The sequence below is a fragment of the Humulus lupulus genome, chromosome 8 (assembly GCF_963169125.1).
Source record: "Humulus lupulus chromosome 8, drHumLupu1.1, whole genome shotgun sequence".
Classification (NCBI taxonomy): Eukaryota; Viridiplantae; Streptophyta; class Magnoliopsida; order Rosales; family Cannabaceae; genus Humulus; species Humulus lupulus.
Genome location: NC_084800.1, coordinates 152,270,513 through 152,290,320, shown reverse-complemented (window position 1 = coordinate 152,290,320; position 19,808 = coordinate 152,270,513).

The following is a 19,808-nucleotide window of genomic DNA, read 5'->3' as shown; positions in this document are numbered from 1 at the left end:
TTGTTCTTAATTGTCACCTTGTTCAGCTCATGATAATTGATACACATCCACATGCTTCCATCCTTCTTCTTCATAAATAGAACCAGTGCCTTCATGGCGAATGGCTCGGTCTGATGAAACCCAAGTCTAAGAGTTCTTGTAACTACATTTTCAACTCCTTCAGTTTTGTAGGTGCCATCCGGTATGGTGCTTTGAGATAGGCTCGGTTCCCGATACTAGTTCGATTGTGAACTCAATTTCGCGAGTAGGGGTAACCTTGGTAAGTCGTTAGGAAATATCTCTGGAAATTCCTTTATAATGCGGATGTCTCCAACCTTTAATGGTGTTTCATGTGCCACATTCGTGGCACTTGCTAAGAATGCGTGACATCATCTCTCTATAATCTTATGTGATTTGAGAGATGAGATAAGCGATGTTCGTAGTCATGAAATCTTTCCCATAAAACATAGTTTCTAACTGTCAGTTCGAACATCACTATCTTGCGTCTACATTCAATGGTCGTACCATGCCTTTCTAGACACTCCATGCCCAGTATTACGTTAAGGTCATTGATCTCTAGCTCTATCAGGTCTCCTTCTAGTTCTGTTCCCTCAACTTTGATCGGTACTCCTCGTACTATTCGTAATGATAGAACCACTTCGCATGAAGGAATTTCCGTAACAAACCTAGTTCTAAAGCTTTCACAATTTTTGTCTAATTTTTCTATCATGCCTAACGAGATATACGAGTGTGTTGCTCCTGAATCAAACAATACTGAACATATATTATTGAGGATAGGAAGCTGACCTATGACCACTTTTATTACTAGCTTCGACTTCTCCCTAGGTCAAGGCAAAGACTGTGGCTAGAACCATCTTATTGTCCTTCTTTTCTTCTTGTTTGAGCTATGGACATTCCTTTTTCAATGACCTTCTTGGCCACAATTGAAACAACCCTTGGTGTTTGCATGACACTCCCCAAGATGTCTTTACTGGCATTTGGAGCACTGAGGATATTCCACAAAACCCGACCTATTATTTTTGTTGTTTGCCTGTGCTCTTTTGTCAGCGTCGGCTTGCTTATTATCAAGATGCTTTCTTTCCTGCCCATTATTGTTATGCTGGTGGTTGTTGTTGTTTCTACCATTTTGAGTTTGATTTTGGTGCTTGGGTTCAGACTTGGTTGCCTCATCCTTACAAACATTTGCTTGGAGCCTTTCCACCTTTATAGCCGTTTCGAGGACATTGGCGTAAGAAGTGGTTCCAGGATTTGCAAGCTTGACTCCCAACTCAGTCTTGGGTCTGAGTCCTCTGGTGAACTTTGTTACCCTTAAGAAATCAGTTGGGACAAACTCTGGTACAAACTTGGCTAGACGATCAAATTGTCGAGCATACTCGACAATCGTCAAATTTCCTTGCTTCAGACTGACAAACCTTTCCACCCTTATAGCGATAATAGCTGAGTTGTAATACTTATTGTGAAATAGCTCCACAAATCTAGAACAATTCATGGTGGCAACATCATGAGTTTGTTGTACTAAATCCCACCATATTCTAGCATCCTTTTTCAGTAAAGAGGAAATGCAAGATATGTGATCCGCGTTGCTGAGGTTCATGTGTGCTAGAATAGGCTCTACATTCTTAAGCCATTCTTCCGCCTCAAAGGGGTCAGTTTTCCCTTCAATGTTTGTAGCAAGATGCTTATGGAAACGCTCATAGATTTGTTATATATGCTGAGCTGGATAAGGCACGTAGTTCGGCATCGACTGAGGCTTGGGTGGTTGAGCTGCTGGCTGAGGTTGCAGCTAGGGCTGGGGCTGAGGCTGTGGTTCTTGTCATTGTTGTTGCAGCAGTTCTTCCACTTGTTGCCATAACCAAATAATTTCAGCAGTGTTGTCCACCAGAGGTGGTGCATTTCGATTGGCAGCAGCAGCAGTAGCACGTGTTCCCCTTCTTCAGACTAGAGGGGCTTCCTGAGTCTTGCTGGCGATGCTGGAAGCATTGCCATTCATGCGTGCATACCTTCGTAGTGACTTCTTCTGTAAAGTTCTAACAATTAAGAAAACAAGTTAGAACTTACCCTTTTAAGGCAAACTTAGTCTAAGCAAACATAACTCGGACCTATCAGTTACGATTTCTTATTAAAAAATTATGTAAGCCTTCTTTATAAATTAGGGTGTGTTTCTATACTTAGATCAATAAGTCATCTTTATTATTTTCTAAATCTGTTTCTAACCACCCTATATTGCTTAATGCTCAGGCTCAAAACTTGTCGCTGTTCTAAAGTTAACAAAATTGAAAGAGGGTTGGGATTAGTAAAATCGTTCCTACTACTATGGCCCTCTAAACTCTCAATACAGAACCCACTCCATTGATTTGTATCCACCCCCACCGAACTCAGTCATTATTTATTTATTTTAAATTTATTATGATTGTAAAAAAAAAAATCAAACTCATACGTGTCATTCAAAAATGACAACTTTATTCATTTGGAAAAAGATTTTCACTAATTATGATGAGGACACCAAGACTAAAGATCCAAGTCAAGTTCCAGTTGGCCTAGTGATGAGGGCACGAGCCAAGAGATTCAAAGAAGAACTTAACAGCCTAGTCCATAGAGTCCTAAAACAAGAGGAGACCGTGGTCAACACTGAAGGAGAACGAAGACTTGTCCTACTCATCAAAGTAGACCTAGTTTAGAAGCTTGATGAGTCTTATTGTATCTTGTCATCTTGTATTTTTTTATTTAGTCTTTGTTTATTTTGTGAAAAGTCAAACACTTGACTTGTGTGAGTCCAAGAGTCCTTTTGTCTTTAATTTTCGGTTTTCATTAGGAAGACAAAAGGCTTGTCTTTAATTTTTGGTTTTCATTAGGAAGACAAAGGGGCTTGTCTTGATGTAGTTTTCGGCTATATATAGGCCTTGTAAACGTTTGGGAAAGGCAGATTTTGATGAAATGAAAATTGAGAGGTTTTCTTCTTGAGTTCTTGAAGAGACTATTCAAACTTATCAAGGGTATTCCTTGTGGCATTCAATCCGACTTATCAAACGGATTCCCATCCCCGTTTGTGGCGTCTTCCTCATACCAAGGTTCGTGCTTGGCTAAGCATTGGGTCGCGGTTCTTCATTCCAATTTCGTGTGTTCTTGGTGGCTGCCATATTTGGTGTCGGGTTTCACCACAATCGTTGGTGTGGTTCGTATCAAATTACAATCATAAAAATAAAGAAAATAAACTATGCTAATAATAATAACTAGGGTAAAATTTCTAAAAATCAGGATCTTCTACATCTGACCCTTCATCTAACATATCATCATCTATCTCCCATAATCATCATTATTATGAGCCTCAAAACTACCTCGAGGAATATCCATTAAGGTATTATGCTTTTGTTCTTTAGTGAATTGGAACTCAAACTTAGAGGTAAAACAAAGTATAAGAAAATAATAGCTTATGGCTATCGGTAAATCATCTTCATCATCTATAGTCTCCCATAATTCTTCTAACTTTGAAACTACAAAAGGAAAATCCTTAAAAAGCCTAATTACTAAGACATATTGTTCCATGGCTCTCATCATAATTTTCTTAGTGGAATGAAGGTGAACTACCTCCTTGTGAAATTTGACCAATCTTTGAGTGATTCTTTCTAGCACTCCCATTGTATTCCTTTGTTCTCTAATCCTTTTCAATGCAGGCTCAGATATCATGATAGGTCAAAGCTCCATTCATTTTGACTGAAAACATAATGACTAAAACGTTAACTATTAAAATAAACATAATAATCATAACATAAACACTTACATTGGTGGTATATTCAGAGCTTTTGCGTGTATATCAAGGAGAACTTCATGCTTATGAATTGTGGGCTCCGATACCAACTGTAATGACCCGACTAATTCTAAGACATCAGACCATTAAAAACTACTAAAGACATAGCTACTATTTTGTAAGACATGCATAAAATAATAGAACTTTATTATAAAAATCCAAAATACGAGATCCCGTTGTTATTACATAAAGAAAACATAATCTTGGCCATTTGTCTACTAATCGAGGCAGGTTTAATCATAACTCTAATCTATGATAATGATAAAAAATCTGGGGATTCATTTGCTATCAAAGCAACTGTTGGGGTTTCATGCCCTAATTAAAACTCAAATTCTTTGTAATCTCATTTTATTATCAATAAAAGAATAGAAATCATTTTTTGACTTGGTCAATCACTTTGCTCACATGTTTTATTTTCATGATTATTTGTTTAATATAAACATCTATTAAATCCCGAGCATATAGCTAATCTTATTTATAGTGACATAATCACAGTGGAATATAAATATGATTATATGTTCAAAATAAGTTAGTCCTAAGATTAGTCAATGCACAGGATTTACACTGACTTGCCAATCTACGATATGATCTACTTACACATTATAGTGTTATGTTCTTTCCTAAACATTAACAAAGTAGATAAGATCGGATGTATTTGTTACATCAGACTAGACCGATATTGACAGTTGATAAGATAAGTAAACATACCGTTATTATCTATTATAATCATGTCATATAGTTGACCCTAAGTCAATTCAATCTCAATTCTGAGTGGTTAGTATTCTAACTGATTGTATTATTTGAGTTCTTTGACTTGGTCATTACCAGCTTACCCTACGGATTAGCCCATACTTACATCTTGGGAACTCGGTAGTATAATTGAGTGGGAGTGTTAATCATAGATATGAACATCTATAACTTCTAATGAAGAAGTGAACCGATGGTTTCCTTTTAGTTTGGTTCAAGGTGTTAAATGATAGAGATCTCATTTCAGTAATTAAATTAGTTTACTGAAATATCATTTACAAGGAACTAAGTGTTTTAAGGATAAAATACAATGAGGGGTAAAACGGTATTTTAGTCCTATCTCATTGTAGACCGTCTATAGAGGATTGAGTGACAATTATGGTTGTAACAATGGATAATTAATAGTGTATCTATATTTTTTATAGAGCATTCTATGAATTCAAGAGAGCAATTCTGAGTCTATAGTGGAGTCAAGAAGAATTAATAAGTTAGTAAATTTATTTGTTAGATTTATGATAACTTATTGGAGCTTGATTTCATAGGCCCATGGTAACCATTGTGTAATGACCCAAATTCGCTAATAAGGCTTAAGGGCCTTGATTAGTGTGCCTGGAGGGCATAATGGGAATTATATATGATTTTAATGAGTAAGATATGTGATTATGATTTAAAGCATGTTGTATAACTATTTGAATATTTGAGATGCATGACTATGTGTATTAGTATGCATGTAGGCCCTGATCAGGTTAGAATGGCATAATCGTAATTCTGGCCATTATGGGCATAACTGTATTGATATATGTGATAATTGTTGAGATCACATTATTATGTGGATATATCTGTGATCTGTGACTCGAGACGATCCTAGTGAGCAAAGTAGCGAAAAAGTCAAGGCGGGGATTTATACCCGGCTCGGGGTGAGCCTAGGGGTATAAATGGGAATTTAGTGAGTATACTGGAGTCTCTTTTGACATTAAGGAATATTATTGGTGATTAATTAGGTATCGGAAGTTAAGCGGGAAATATTAGAGACACTTGAGGAGTTAGCGGGAATTGGGTAAAATGACTACAATGCCCTTAAGTGGATTAAAGGGTTAGAAATAAAAGGGAGGGCATTAAGGTCATTTGGCTTTCTAAAGATGGGAATTACTGAGGCTTTATGTTAGTGGAAGTTGTAGAAAAATATAGAAGTCCGAGGAAAGAAAGAAAAGAAGGGAAAGGAAGGAAAAGAAAGGGAGAAAACAGAGAGAGTTTTCCAAGGTCGGTTTATGCTTCCTTCATCAGTTTCTTGAGGATTTTTGGAGGAAAGCTCAGAGGAGAGCTGGGTTAGGCTGAGCATCAAGGATCCTAAGCTAGGTTTGAGGAATTTCCAGAGGTTTAGCAAGAACTCACCAACACTTGAGGTAAAATTCTGTAAGTTTCTTCAGCTCTGGTTTTGGTTTTTAGCTAAGATATCTAAGTTGTGTTGATGGGGAATTTTAGGAAAGTTGGAGCCAAGGGTTGATGAAGAGCAAGCCAAGGAGGTCTAGAGGCAACTTGAGGTCAAAATTCCACCAAAGGTATAAATTCTAAGCTTCTAACTCTGATATTCTGACTAGTTTTGCTGAGTTTCAGAGCTTAGGGTCAGCTATGGTGAATTTTGGGATTAGAGATGCATGTGATTGGGTTTTGAGTATTTGGGGTGCTTGGGATGAGTGGATTATGTTCATAAGGTTGTTTTTGAGTTTGGTAAAGGCTTGGAGAAGTTTTGGTTGAGTTTGGTTCGAGGAAATCGCAGGAAGGGAAATTTGGAGTTTGTCTATCTGTGACTAGCGCTACAGCGCTAGCCTTTGGGCGCTGTAGCGCTAGGCCATGCATGCTGAGGGGATTTTGCTTCTGTTTGTAGCACTGTAGCGCCCTCCCATGAGCGTTGTAGCGCTACCCTGTCTTCTGAAGGGGATTTTAGGGTTATTTGCAAGGGTTTTTGACCAAGGGTTTCGGGTTTGATTCCACCACCTTGTTTGGTGGAACTAGGACTTCTCGAGGGCTCAGGATTGGCCCCGAGGCTAGGTTTTGAACTTGAGGATCGATGATGACTTTGGCCTATGGTTGTGTTTAGGTGAGCACTAGGGCTCGAGGGGGATCGTGCTCAAGGAGTCGAGTGATCAAAGCTAGCGTATCGAAAGGTAAGAAAACTGCACCCGATTGTATATTTGTGATGGGACTAACTGCTCCCGATGTTTGTATTATGTCAATGATGGTATCATGCCATGGGACATGTGTTAGTGGCCTAAGAGTGTCGTACACAATATTTGTGCACAGGGCGCGACTTGGCCATTGGTAGCCGAGGACAACTTAATATTCACTGAGCTCGGTTTAAGCGGGCCGGAGTCAGTGGGGTAACGGAGGGAGCCGCCTGAGGGCGCTAGCCCTAGTTATCATTTGTGAACATAAGTTGATATGTTTAGTATGTTGAATACTTGATTACATTGAATGAATATATGGTTGAGAACATGTGATGCAATATGAGATATTGATTTGTCTGTTGATTGCTTATGCTCTGTTGTTGTGTTTTCTTGCTGGGCCTTGGCTCACGGGTGCTACGTGGTGCAGGTAAAGGCAAAGGCAAGCTGGACCAATCCTGAGATGGAGAGCTGCAGGGTTGAATGTATATAGCCAGCTGTTCGATCGCCATGGTCGAGGAGTGGATCAGGACAGGGATTGCTTAAACGTCTGTTTTGCCTTAATATGGCTTGTTATTGTATCTAAACTTTATGACTTTTGTAAACGGTCTTCAAACTTATTATCTTTGGGATCCCGTGTATACAGGAAATGTTTCTTATGATAAATGTGGCTATTAAGACCAAAATGTTTTTAACCCTAGTTTCTTTATAGTTCCAGTAACACGTTTTAAGTTAAATGACTTGATTAGCAAGTCTAGCACTTTATAAACACACAGTGTAACGGTCTAGGATATCCAGGGCGTTACACATTGTACCTTGGATAAAATCATCTAGATAGTCTCAATTAATTGATTTAATTATCAAGTAGAATTATCAAAGTTGACCAAGTCAATTTTGGATAGTTTCACATAGTTGTGTAATTTTGAGAAGAAAAGAGAAATTATGGCATATTTATTAATTAAGATAAATTGGTATCTAAATTAATAAAGAAGTTTAAATAAATGTTCAAATTATAAATAATTAATTTGATAGAGGATTTAAATTATTATTTAATTAATTAAATCAATAGAAAATAATAGAGGCCTTGATTTTAAGTCCAATGAGCTTATAATCAAATGGGAAATTTCACGGGCCTAAAGCCCATGATAATTTCGACCTAGGGCTTTAAAATAGCTATTATTTTATTGAATTTTTAATTAAATTAAATGGCCTAATTTAGCCTATAAAAGGAGTTCTTAGAGAGAAGTCAAAACATAAGTTTGAGAAGTCACAAGTCAGATTTTCTGATAGTTTTAGATTTTCTCTAAACACAAGTCTTTTTCTAAGCCTCTTTGATTATTCTCTCTTCTTCTTCTCTATATCTATCTCATGTGTTGAGAATTGCCCATACTAGTCTAGGTGATTCTAAGGATACATTGGAAGACTGTGAAGAAAATAGAAGATCGGTTCAGTTTCTTGATAATACTCTGCGACAGAGAGGATACAAGAGTTAGAGAAACTGAAGGAAGGACTCTTTCATTCCACTGCGTATACTGTAAGTATTCTTGTCTTTGTTTCTCTTTGAATTCAATTTTAGAAACATGTTCTAGGTTATCTCATATTAATTTGTTTAATATTAGATCTACATAAAAATAAATAAAGATCCTGTATAAGTTATCCCAACAACAACTTCATTCCCCAAGTGACTACAACATAAAAGATATACACACATATATACATAAACATAACATAGCATGTAAACATATCATAACACATATAATCTAACCTATTTTCAATACCAAAAACTGGGATATTGGAGACAAGAGCGGGATTGGAAAACTCCTAAAACCAACAATAAGAATCATGAGTTTCTAAAGAAATGGAGATGAAAAGTAGATCTAAACCACATCAAAATAGAAATTTACCAAAAAAAAACCTTAAGTTTCAAGAAACTTAATCACCTAACCAAAATCTATAATAACAAGTTAGGATCTGGAAGAAAATGAATGAAAATAAAAGAACTATAGTGAACTAACCTTGAGGATAAGAATACCTTGGATAGACTAGATCTTCGATCTACACCTCAATACCAAAATGTCACTCTAACTTACTTCCCAAATGTTTAGAAAAGCTTAGATTGAAAAGCTTTTAATCCCAAAACACTAGTGTTTTCTCTCTAGAATAAGCTTAGCAGCTTGGAGGCTCTAAAGAATGCTTGAATAATGAATGAAATGGCTGAGTGAAAGGTCCTATTTATAGAGTCCAAGGAGTGAAACTAACCCCTTTTAAAAAGAGTAAATAAGTGAATATTAATTGAATTAATTTGAAATTTTTTGTTCAACAGATGCCCAGAACTTGGTCAAAAACGTTTAAGAGCAAATCTAGGTTGTTGAGGGCTGTTTCTAATTCGGTTTCACGAAATTTCAAAAACATCACAAAGCGCCGATATATCGCCCCCTATAGGTTATATATCACTTGCCCCTATGTCCTGAGCCTTCGTGGTTTCGTTCATGCGAATTCCACGTGTTTTCCATATCAACCTTAGGTAATGTATCGACCCATATAGTTGTGATATATCGGCATGCACATTTTTAGAATACTTGAAGTTTGGTAAAAACAACTTTGACTGAGTAAAACGTGATCCTAATAGCTGCTGGAAGGTTCTAGAGCTTCTATATCTATCCTTTATTAATTTATTCATCTAAAATCCTTAATAAACATGCATGTGACAAGTGTCCCAACTGACTCTCTCTCTCTCCCTCACTCTCTCTCAATTTTAGGTGAATTGCTTGAGGAAACTAAGGGGATTAGTGGCTGAAAACTTGGGAAATTGAATGCTTGAATCTAGGATTAGATTAACTACAGCTAGGAGGATTTAATTTATAGTCGAGGTTATCGCTAGGGCCTCCGAACCAAGATCGTGCTCGAGGGTCATTCTTAGTATACTTTGCACTCGAACCTGAGGTAAGAAAATTGCAGCCAATACGTGATATATATGATTAGGGCTTGGCCCGGTTGTTGATTATAACTATAAATAGGGCTCGGGCCCTTGAGATTGAATGTGTTTAATTTAACTTTTTGCTTGCTAATTAAACGTACTTGAATACTCCATTTTTGGCTAAGTGTTATATGATTGTTTGCCTGGTGTGCGTAGTTAAGGGTTGGCCCCATTAAGGAACATGGTTATTACCATGTTTGCATTTAATTGATGGTGTTATATAATTAATATGTATGCATACCTGTATTGTCTAAAGTATGCTTATCTATATCTGTATTTGTGTCTGTATCTGTATATGTATATGTATCTGAATACGTGGCTCAGGACTTGACTTATTAGTCAAGGGCGGCAATAGCGCGCTGCGCACTGGTCGAAAGGGCTAGGCCAAGTCAGAAACATACTATTACGTTGGCCGACCCTATGGTCATTGGAAAACAAAGTTGTTGGCTAGCTCTATGGCTAGTTACTTCGAGTTAAGGGCAAAGGCCCCAGGTGACTCTATGGTCACATAGCTAAGGCATAGGGCCCCAAGTTGACTCTATGGTCAACTATTCAGAGCAGCGGGCCCTAGAATAATCCAATGATCATTTATTTATAATTGTATGCATGTGTGAGTAGGTTATTACGGTTTGGCATGCTAGATAAGTATTTGGAATTTGTATTTAGTGTTCATGCACATGATTAAATTTTCTTGCTGAGCCTTGGCTCACGGGTGCTATGTGGTGCAGGTAAGGAAAAAGGAAAGCTAGACTAGCCATGAGTTGGCAAGCTTCAGTGGCGGCGTGTACATATGCAGCTTCTCGTCCACCATGGCCGAGGACATCTCAAAGGAACTAGGGGTCTTATCCCTTATTTTGCCGCTTAGGCCGACTTATTGTACTTTTGACTTGTATATAACCCTTTTAAACATTTGTTTGTAATATTTTGGGATCCCATGTATGTATTGAACTTTTAAATCAAAACTCAACAGTTTCTTTGACCAAAAATTTTAACCCTAACCCTTGACATTAACCTTAGTTACATGTTTATGACCAAATGACTTGATTAGCAAGTCTAGCACTATTTAAAGTACACAATGTAATGGTCTTAGCTAACCAGGGTGTTACAACTTAGTATCAGAGCTGCAAAGGTTTAAGTGTTCCTGAAGACTGGTCAGGCATTTACACTCGCCACTAAAGAGAAGCTCGACTTAGAGTTCAGTAACTATTTATGTGGCTACGTGTTTAACTGCTTAAATAGGATATAAATGCCTTATATGCATGCCTTATTAGGGAGCATGAGATATCCTGATAGGGCCTAGCCCTTGACTATTGCATGAATGATAAAGAACATGCTTAATAGCATTATTATTGCTTGTGAATGCAAAGGGACTACTTATTAGCATTATTATATGGACATGTAGGCCAGGACACGCTTATTAGTGTCGTTATTTGCATATAGGCCATGAAATGCTTATTAGCACTGTTAATACTTGCAGGGATTAAAGAACATGCTTATTAGTATTATTATACATATATAAATGTTTGAACATGCTTATTTGCATCGTTAATTGCTTATGAATGGCAGAAATGCTTATTAGCATTGTTATGTTTTAATGAATATCAGGAAGTGCTTATTAGCACCATGATTGAATGTATTATATGTTGGCATGCTTATTAGCACCACATTTGCTTGCCTGTTTGATCTTGGACCGTCAGGCAGCAAGAGGTATAGTCATCACTTACCCAACGACCGATTTGATCACTGCAAAGCGGGATAGTTATCAGTATGCTTCCTTAAAGGTCAGAGAGGTTGGTTGGCCATGAGATACAGGCCAGGGAAGAGAATGACCAGGGCCAACTCCACCATCAACTCCAGAGAACTGGCAGCAGTTGCTTACTGATATTCAAGCAATGTTATAGAGGCAGGAAGATGAGATCCACCTCTTGAGAGAGCATCATGTTCCAGCAGGGAACCTACCGCCCGCAGTACTAGAAGTTATACAGCCAGGGGTACAAGCGGCAATACAACCCCATGCATGGGGAGATATATGGGAACTCCTGTATGAGAGGATTAGGAAATAACACTCTCTAGTTTTTTAGGGCAGGTCAGACCCACTGAAGGCTGAACAATGGATGACCATGATAACCACCATCCTGGATTTCATGAGGGTAGGTGGGAATGAGAGAATGGCCTGTGCCACTTACATGTTTTAGGAGGATGCCCGAATATGGTGGGAGGTGGTATCCCAGACAAGTGCAGTAAGTATTATGGAATGGGAGGAAATCATAACTCTGTTCAATGAGAAGTACTACAATGACGCAGTTAAAGCTGCGAAGGGTGAGGAGTTCAATAAATTACTTCAGGATAACATGAAGTTACTGATTATGCCATGAAGTTCGACAAATTAGCAAAGTTTGTCAGGGATCTAGTGCCAACTTATGGGACTAGAAGAGAAAGGTTTCTCCAGGGGCTACAACCTATGATAGTGAGGGATATTCATATTACTACTGTGTCAGGATTTACTACCTATGCACAGGTTGTGGAGAAGGTACTTACAATTGAGAGTCCAGAGAACAAGATCTTTCATGAGAATGCGGCTAGAAGAGATTCTAAGAGGCCGGGACCTCCATTTGCAAGCTTTGCAAGGGGCGGAGGACCTAGTGACCAAAAGAGAAGGACTTCATATACAGTTTCAGCTCCAGGGCCAGAGAGGAGGCCATGGAGTATACAGATGGACCGCCAGGGTGGCGATGAGGCCTAGAAAGCATTTCCATATTGGGTAATGTCGGGCGAAGTCCTGCTTCATCTGCGAGAGTGTGGGACACTTGAAGAAGGACTGTCTAAAAGACAGAAAGGAAGAGCCCAAGAAGGTGGAAAGCCTAACGCCAGCTCGGGTGTTCACCTTGACCTAGGCAGAGGCTGAGGCTAGTCAGTGGTTACAGGTCAGCTTTCTAGTGCTGAGACCCTTTATACTGTTTTGATTGACTCGGATGTTACACACTCTTTTGTTGCTAGTAGGATTATAGATGGATTGTGTAGACCATCTAAGTTTTATCCTATGAGGTTTGGCACTATGCTTCCTATTGGGGAGTTAGTGGTTTCCAAGAGATGGGTTAGATCACTACCGGTGACAGTGGATAACAGGGAGTTGTCAGTTGACTTGGTAGAGTTGGCTATGACTGATTTTGATATAGTTATGGGTATGGACTGGCTAGAGAAGTGTGGGGCAATGATAGATTGCAAGAAAAATATGGTAACCTTTGAGCCTGAGGGTGAGGACCCCTTTGTATTCATTGGCACTGTGCATGGACCTCGTATACCCACGATATCTATAATTAGAGTTAGAGACCTATTGCATGGGGGATGCATGGGGTTCTTAGCTAGTTTGGTGGATACCACTCAGGTCATGCTAGTGGGACCAGGACAGACCAAATTAGTCTGTGAGTTCCTGGATGTGTTTCTAGAGGATCTACCAGGGTTACCTCCACATAGGGAGATAAATTTTGTGATTGAATTGGCATCAGGGACAGAGCCAAGGCCAGGCCCCACTGCCTGCTTCAGAGAACTGACAATAGGTGCTTGCCAATATGCTAGCCAGGTTATAGAGGCATGAAGATGAGATTCGCCTCTTGAGACAGCAGTAGGTTCCAAAAGGAACCTATAGCCCATAGTACTGGCAGTGATACAGCTAAAGGTATCAGCTACAATACAACCCCAAGCAAGGGGAGATAGATGAGAACCCCTGTATGATAGGTTCAGGAAGCAGCACCCTCCAGGTTTTTAGGGCAGCTTAAACCCACTGAAGGCTGAGCAGTGGATGACTATGATAACCACCATCCTGGATTTCATGAGGGTAGGTGGTAATGAAAGAGTGGCTTGTGCCACTTACATGCTTTGGGAGGAGGGCCGAATATGGTGGGAGGTGGTATCCCAGACCAGGGCATTAAATACTATGGAATGGAAGGAATTCAAAACTCTGTTCAATGAGAAATACTACAATGACGCAGTTAAAGATTCGAAGGCTTAGGAGTTCAGTAAGTTACTTCAGAGCAATATGTTAGTGACCGATTACGCCTTGAAGTTTTACAGATTGGCAAAGTTTGCTGGGGATCTAGTGCCAACTGATGGGACTATAAGGGAGAGGTTTCTCCAGCGGCTACAACCTATGAAAGCCCAGGATGTTCGTGTTACTACTATGTCAGGGGTGACTACCAATGCACAGGTTGTGGAGAAGGCGCTTACAGCTAAGAGCGCAGAGAATAAGATCTGGCATGAGAGTGCAGCCAGAAGGGATTCTAGGAAGCCGAGACCTCCATTTGCAGGCTTTTGTAGGGGCGGAGGCCCTAGTGACCAAAAGAGAAAGACTCCACATACAGTTTCAGCTCCAGGGACAGATAGGAGGTCACGAGGCATACAAATAGGCCGCCAGGGAGGTGGTGAGACCTGGAAAGCATTCCCAAAGGGTACTCGGTGTAGGAGGCACCATATTGTGGAATGTTGGGTGAAGGCCTGTTTCATCTGCGGGAGTGTGGGATACATGAAGAAGGATTGCCCGAAAGCCAGGAAGAAGAGCCCAAGAAGGTGGACAGCCTGACGCCAGCTCAGGTGTTCACCTTGATCCAGCCAGAGGCCGAGGCTAGTCCCTTGGTGGTTACAGATCAGCTTTCTAGTGCTGAGACCCTTTATACTGTTTTGATTTATTTGGGTGCTACGCACTCTTTTATTGCTACTAGGATTATTGATGGGCTGTGTCGACCTTGTGACTTTTATCCTATGGGGTTTGGTACTATGTTGCCTATTGGGGAGTTAGTGGTTTCCTTATTTTTCTGCTTAGGCTGGCTAATTGTACTTTTGACTTGTATATACCCCTTTTAAACTTATGTTTGTAATATTTGGGATCTCATGTATGTATTAAACTTGTAAATGAAAAGTCAACAGTTCCTTTCACCAAAAATTTTAACCATAACCCTTGACATTAACCTTAGTTACAACTTATCACCAAATTACTTAATTAGCAAGTCTGACACTATTTAAAGTACCTACTGTAACGGTCCTGGCTAACCAAGGTGTTACACCACCGGCCTGTCGGACCACCACGAGGACAATCACAGCCGCCGGCTGAAGACCCGCCACCTCCCGATCGCCGGCCACCACTACCACGTACACAATATATGTATATGTATATATATAGTTGTTTATTTATATGGGTATATATGTATATATATATATTTAGTTATTGATTTATATATATAATGGGTATATATATGTATATATATGAGTATATAATGGGTATATAATTTATATATTTTTTATAAATATATATAAATTATCGGTTGTGTATATATATGTCGTATATATGTATATATTTTTTTTATTTATAATTTTTATAAGTTTATAGATATAATGTGATGTTCAGGGAGAGTGTATATATATATACATGTTTGTGTAATTTGTGTATAGTTTTAATAATTTTTATAAATATTTTTTTAAATAATGTGGGTGTGCCAAGAACATATATATTTATATGTATTTGTAAAAAAAAATTATAAATATATATTATATATGTGGTAAATGTATATATATTTTTTTATTTTTTTATTTTTTAACAATTTATATTATGTTTGTGTAGGAATTAAAGGAGTATCTCTTGGAAATTTAGTGACTAGGATATTTTTAATTTTGTTGCATCAAGGTATTTATTTTTTGATTATGTTGTTTTAATTAATTTTTTTAATATGTGAATGTGTGTAGAAAATAATTAAGGCATATATTGGAGATTTTTGGACATTGGGTAAATAATTGGTGATTAATTAGATGAGATTTAGCGGGTAAATATTAGAAACACTTGAGGAACTAGTGGGAATTGGGAACAAATGAAAATTATACCCCTAGTTTAGATTAAGGTTAGCTTTATTTTGGGAGGGCAAAATGGTCTATACCTAAACTAAGGATATATTCAACTTCTCTTAGAACCAAGGTAGAAGGTAGTGGAGTTGTAAAGAAGGAAATAGAAGACTCTCCCAGCTTTTCTCTCTCTCCCTCACGATTTTCTCTTCTTTCTCTCATTGGTATGCTTTGGAAGCGAAGGAAAGAAAGGGGTTGTGAACTTGGGGCATTTGGCTGTGAATTTGGAAGTTCAATTGAGGAGGAGGCTTAAGGAGTTGAAGCTGATCAGCCAAGAAGCTCAGCTGCGAATTGGGTTACAGTTTGAGGTAAAACTTTGACTTTTATCTCTGATTACTTCTGGGTTTTGTTACTGAGTAGGTTAGGTTGAATTAGAGCTTTTAAGCATGGATTGAATGATGAATTTTGGCTGTTTGTTTGAGTAGGAAATTCCAGTAGTTAGTACTATGATTCCTGTGGCTGAATTAAGGTATTGCTTCCTGTTTTGTTGCTGGGAATTATAGGATGAAAATATGTGTGATTAGAGGTCTAAGTTCGTAACTGGTTTAGTGTGGAGTTAGGGGAAATTTTTGGGTAGATTGGTGAGTTCTTGGCTGGAAGAAGAGGGATGAAAACCCAAGTTTTCCCTGGGTTCGCAGGGCGAGCCCCAACCCAGTCTGGGGGCGCTGCGGCATGTGTGGCCCTCCTGGCTATGAGGAGCTCTCTGACTTGGGGACGTGCCGCGACTTGCCTGGCCAAGTCGCGACCCGCCTCCCCTTTGGTGCGAGAGCTTGCTCTCTGACTTAGGGAAAGTCGCAACTAGCTGGGTCAAGTCACGACCCGTTTGGGGTTCTTGAACTTGGAAGGGTTCTTAGTGTCATTAGGGCTCGCGGGATTCGAAGCTGAGGGCTCGGGACAATCTCTACTACCCGGTTTAGTGGAAATTGAAGTCCCGGAGGCTAGTTTTGCTATCTAAGTATTTTATTTCTCATTGGAAGTTGATTGATATCGATAATTCTTGTGACAAGGTTTGTCGCCAAGGCTCGAGGCTAGGGATCGTGCTCGGAGTCAATTCACTTTTTCTGCTTGGAACAAAGGTAGGAAACTGCACCGGGTTATGTGGTTATGTTGGGACTAAGAGTTCCCTATATTTATATGCAATGTCATATGATGGTATTATGCCATGTGAACATAAGATAAACAACCTAAGAGTGCCGGAACTAATATTTGCGCACATGGACATTGCTCGAGCATTGGTAGCTGAGGTTAATTATATAACCACTAAGCTCGGTCTAAGCGAGCCAGAGTCAGTAGGGTAAACAGAGGGTGCGACCTAAGGGTGTCGACCCTGGATATTGAATGATATATTTGTTGTTATTAATCTGATGATCATGGCATGTTTATTATTTGGATGATTGATTATTGGTTTGCAGATTGATATCACTGATTATGTGAATTATGTGGTTTGCTGAGTATTTGATTGATGGTTTTTAATTATTTGGTTATTTATTATTGATTATGCTCTATTATATGGTTTTCTTGTTGGACCTTGGCTTATGGGTTCTACGTGGTGTAGGTAAAGGTAAGGGTAAGCTAGATCAATCTTGATTTGGAGAGCTCTGGAGGCGGAACCCTAAAGTACCTATTTTGCCATTAGATTGGCTTGTGGTTGTTTATACATTTTGGAATTTTGTAAACTATTCCTTAACCCTGTTTATTCTTGAGATCTCATGTAACAAATATTTGTTTAATTGAAAATTTGTCTTTTCTGACCAAAATCTTTTAACCTTAGTTCAATAATGGTTTAGCGACACATTTTCAACTAAATGACTTGATTAGCAAGTCTTGCACCTTTATTAACACACATTGTAACGGTCTTGGTTATCCAGGGCGTTACAACTGAGATCCCCTGTAAATGAGCTTCTGTGTTCTACAACTTGTATATCTGTTATGTGTGATGTGAAAGTAGGACCTAACGGAGCTGGGGCTGATGTTGAGCATTGTGAGCGCAGCTCGACCTAAGCGAGCTGGGATTAGCTAAATAAGGGCGTCAACACCTAAATATTTGTATTAAGATTGAATTATATGTTTGGAAGTATATGTTTACTATTGCTTAATTTATTGCTCGTACTCTTTTGTTCGTTGAACTAGTTGATCTAAAGTTCACTATGCACATTCTATTGTTATCTATGCTTATTGAATTTGGTTTCTTACTGAGCCTTGGCTCACGGGTACTACGTGGTGCAGGTAAAGGCAAATGAAAGTTGGACCAACCATGAGTTGGAGAGCTTTGGGTGCAGTGTGTACATTGGCAGTTGCTCGACCGCAACGACCAAGGGATTTACAAGGACTAGAGCCAAAATTGTATTTTGCCATTTAGGCTGGCTACTGTTGTATTTGTTTTGAGGGTTGTAACTGCCATGTAAACATTATTTTTGGGATCCCATTATCAAACACTTATTTTAATGAAAGTCAACTGTTTTACGATCAAAATATTTTAACCCTAACCTGTCAGTTGACTTTAGAAACAGATTTATGTTCAAACGACTTGATTATCAAGTCATACACTCTCTTAAACACACAGTGTAACGATCTTGGTTATCCAGGGCGTTACATTATGTGTTATGAGCATGTTATTATGTCAATTGTATTATGATATGATTATGCTTGCATGATTAAATGTATTAAATATGCATGTGGGCCCGTTTCTTATTAGAAGGGCATTTTCAAAAAATTTACCCATTGAGGGTATAATTGTAAATATGCATGATATATGATTTCGACCACATTATTATGTGGGTATGTTTAAGTTACTCGCCACGAGGCGATCCTAGGGAGCTAGTTAGCAGAAAAGTGATAACGGGCTAAGATACCTGGCTCGGAGTAAGCTTAGGGGTATTTTGATAATTTGGAAAATTACCAGGAATTATAGAATAACAGGAATTAATTGATGAACATTGGATTGTTAGATTATTTGGGATTATATTAAAAATTTGAGATAAGTGGGAATTATGTCAAATGACAATTTTGCCCTTGGAGGTAATATAATGACCCAGCTATTTCTAAGACCTTGGATCATTAAAACTACTAGACATAGCTACTATTTTGGGAAACATGCATAAGAAATAACATAACATTATTTAAAATCCCAAAATAAATATTGTGCAAAATACAAAGTAAAATATGAAATATAAAATACGGTATGGGTACCCATTGTTTAATACATAAAAACAAACTTAAATTAATTAAATACTAATTGCAGAAATACATCGAAACATAATTCAAAAGACCTAAAAATAATGTCATCCTTGATCGTTCATGCAGTCCATTCAGTCCATTCTTCCTCAACACGCAAGCCAAGCTTCCATGAATCTTTCTGCCTTCCATATTCATTTTCCTGCATCAAGCTAAAAATAAAGGAATGAGCCTAGTGCACAGCAAGGAAAATCTACTAACAACATATATCATAAATCATAAACATAAGATTATGTCATATACATATACTATAAAACATATGACTATAAGAACATACAACATATAGGACTACAATATTAATGGCCATTAACTCATTAACATGGCATGTGATAAAACCATCTAGGTCCTCTGTCTACTAATCGAGGTAGGTTAGATCACATGGTAGTATATGGTAACTCATCTTGGTCCTCTGTCTACTAATCGATGTAGGGTAAATCATAACTCTAAACCATGAAAATAATAAAAATTCTTGGGGCTTGCTATCAAAGCTAGTCATATGCCCAAGGACTACAAAAACATAATTATACATATACATATCATAGCATAAAACATATCATAACATAAACATATAAACACATATAACCTAACCTATTTTCCTTACCAAAATCTAGGACATGGAGACAAGAACAGGATTTGGAACACTCCTAAAACCAACAGTAAGAATGGTGAGTTTCTAAAGAAAAAGATATGAAAAGAAAACTAAACCATCCGAGTAGAATCTTACCGAAAAGAACCTTAAGTTTCAAGAAACTTAAACACCTAATCAAGAATCATAAACAATAGTTAGATCTGAAAAAAAATAACAAAAGAAAACTAAAGAACTATGAAAAACTGAACTTAAGGATAAGAATACCTTGAATGATCTTATGACTTGATGTATACCTCGATACCGAAATAACTCTATATCTTACCTCCCAAATGTTTAGAAAAGCTTAGAATGATAAGGCTTTTAACCCAAAAACCCAAGTGTTTCTCTCTATAGTAACCTTAGATACTT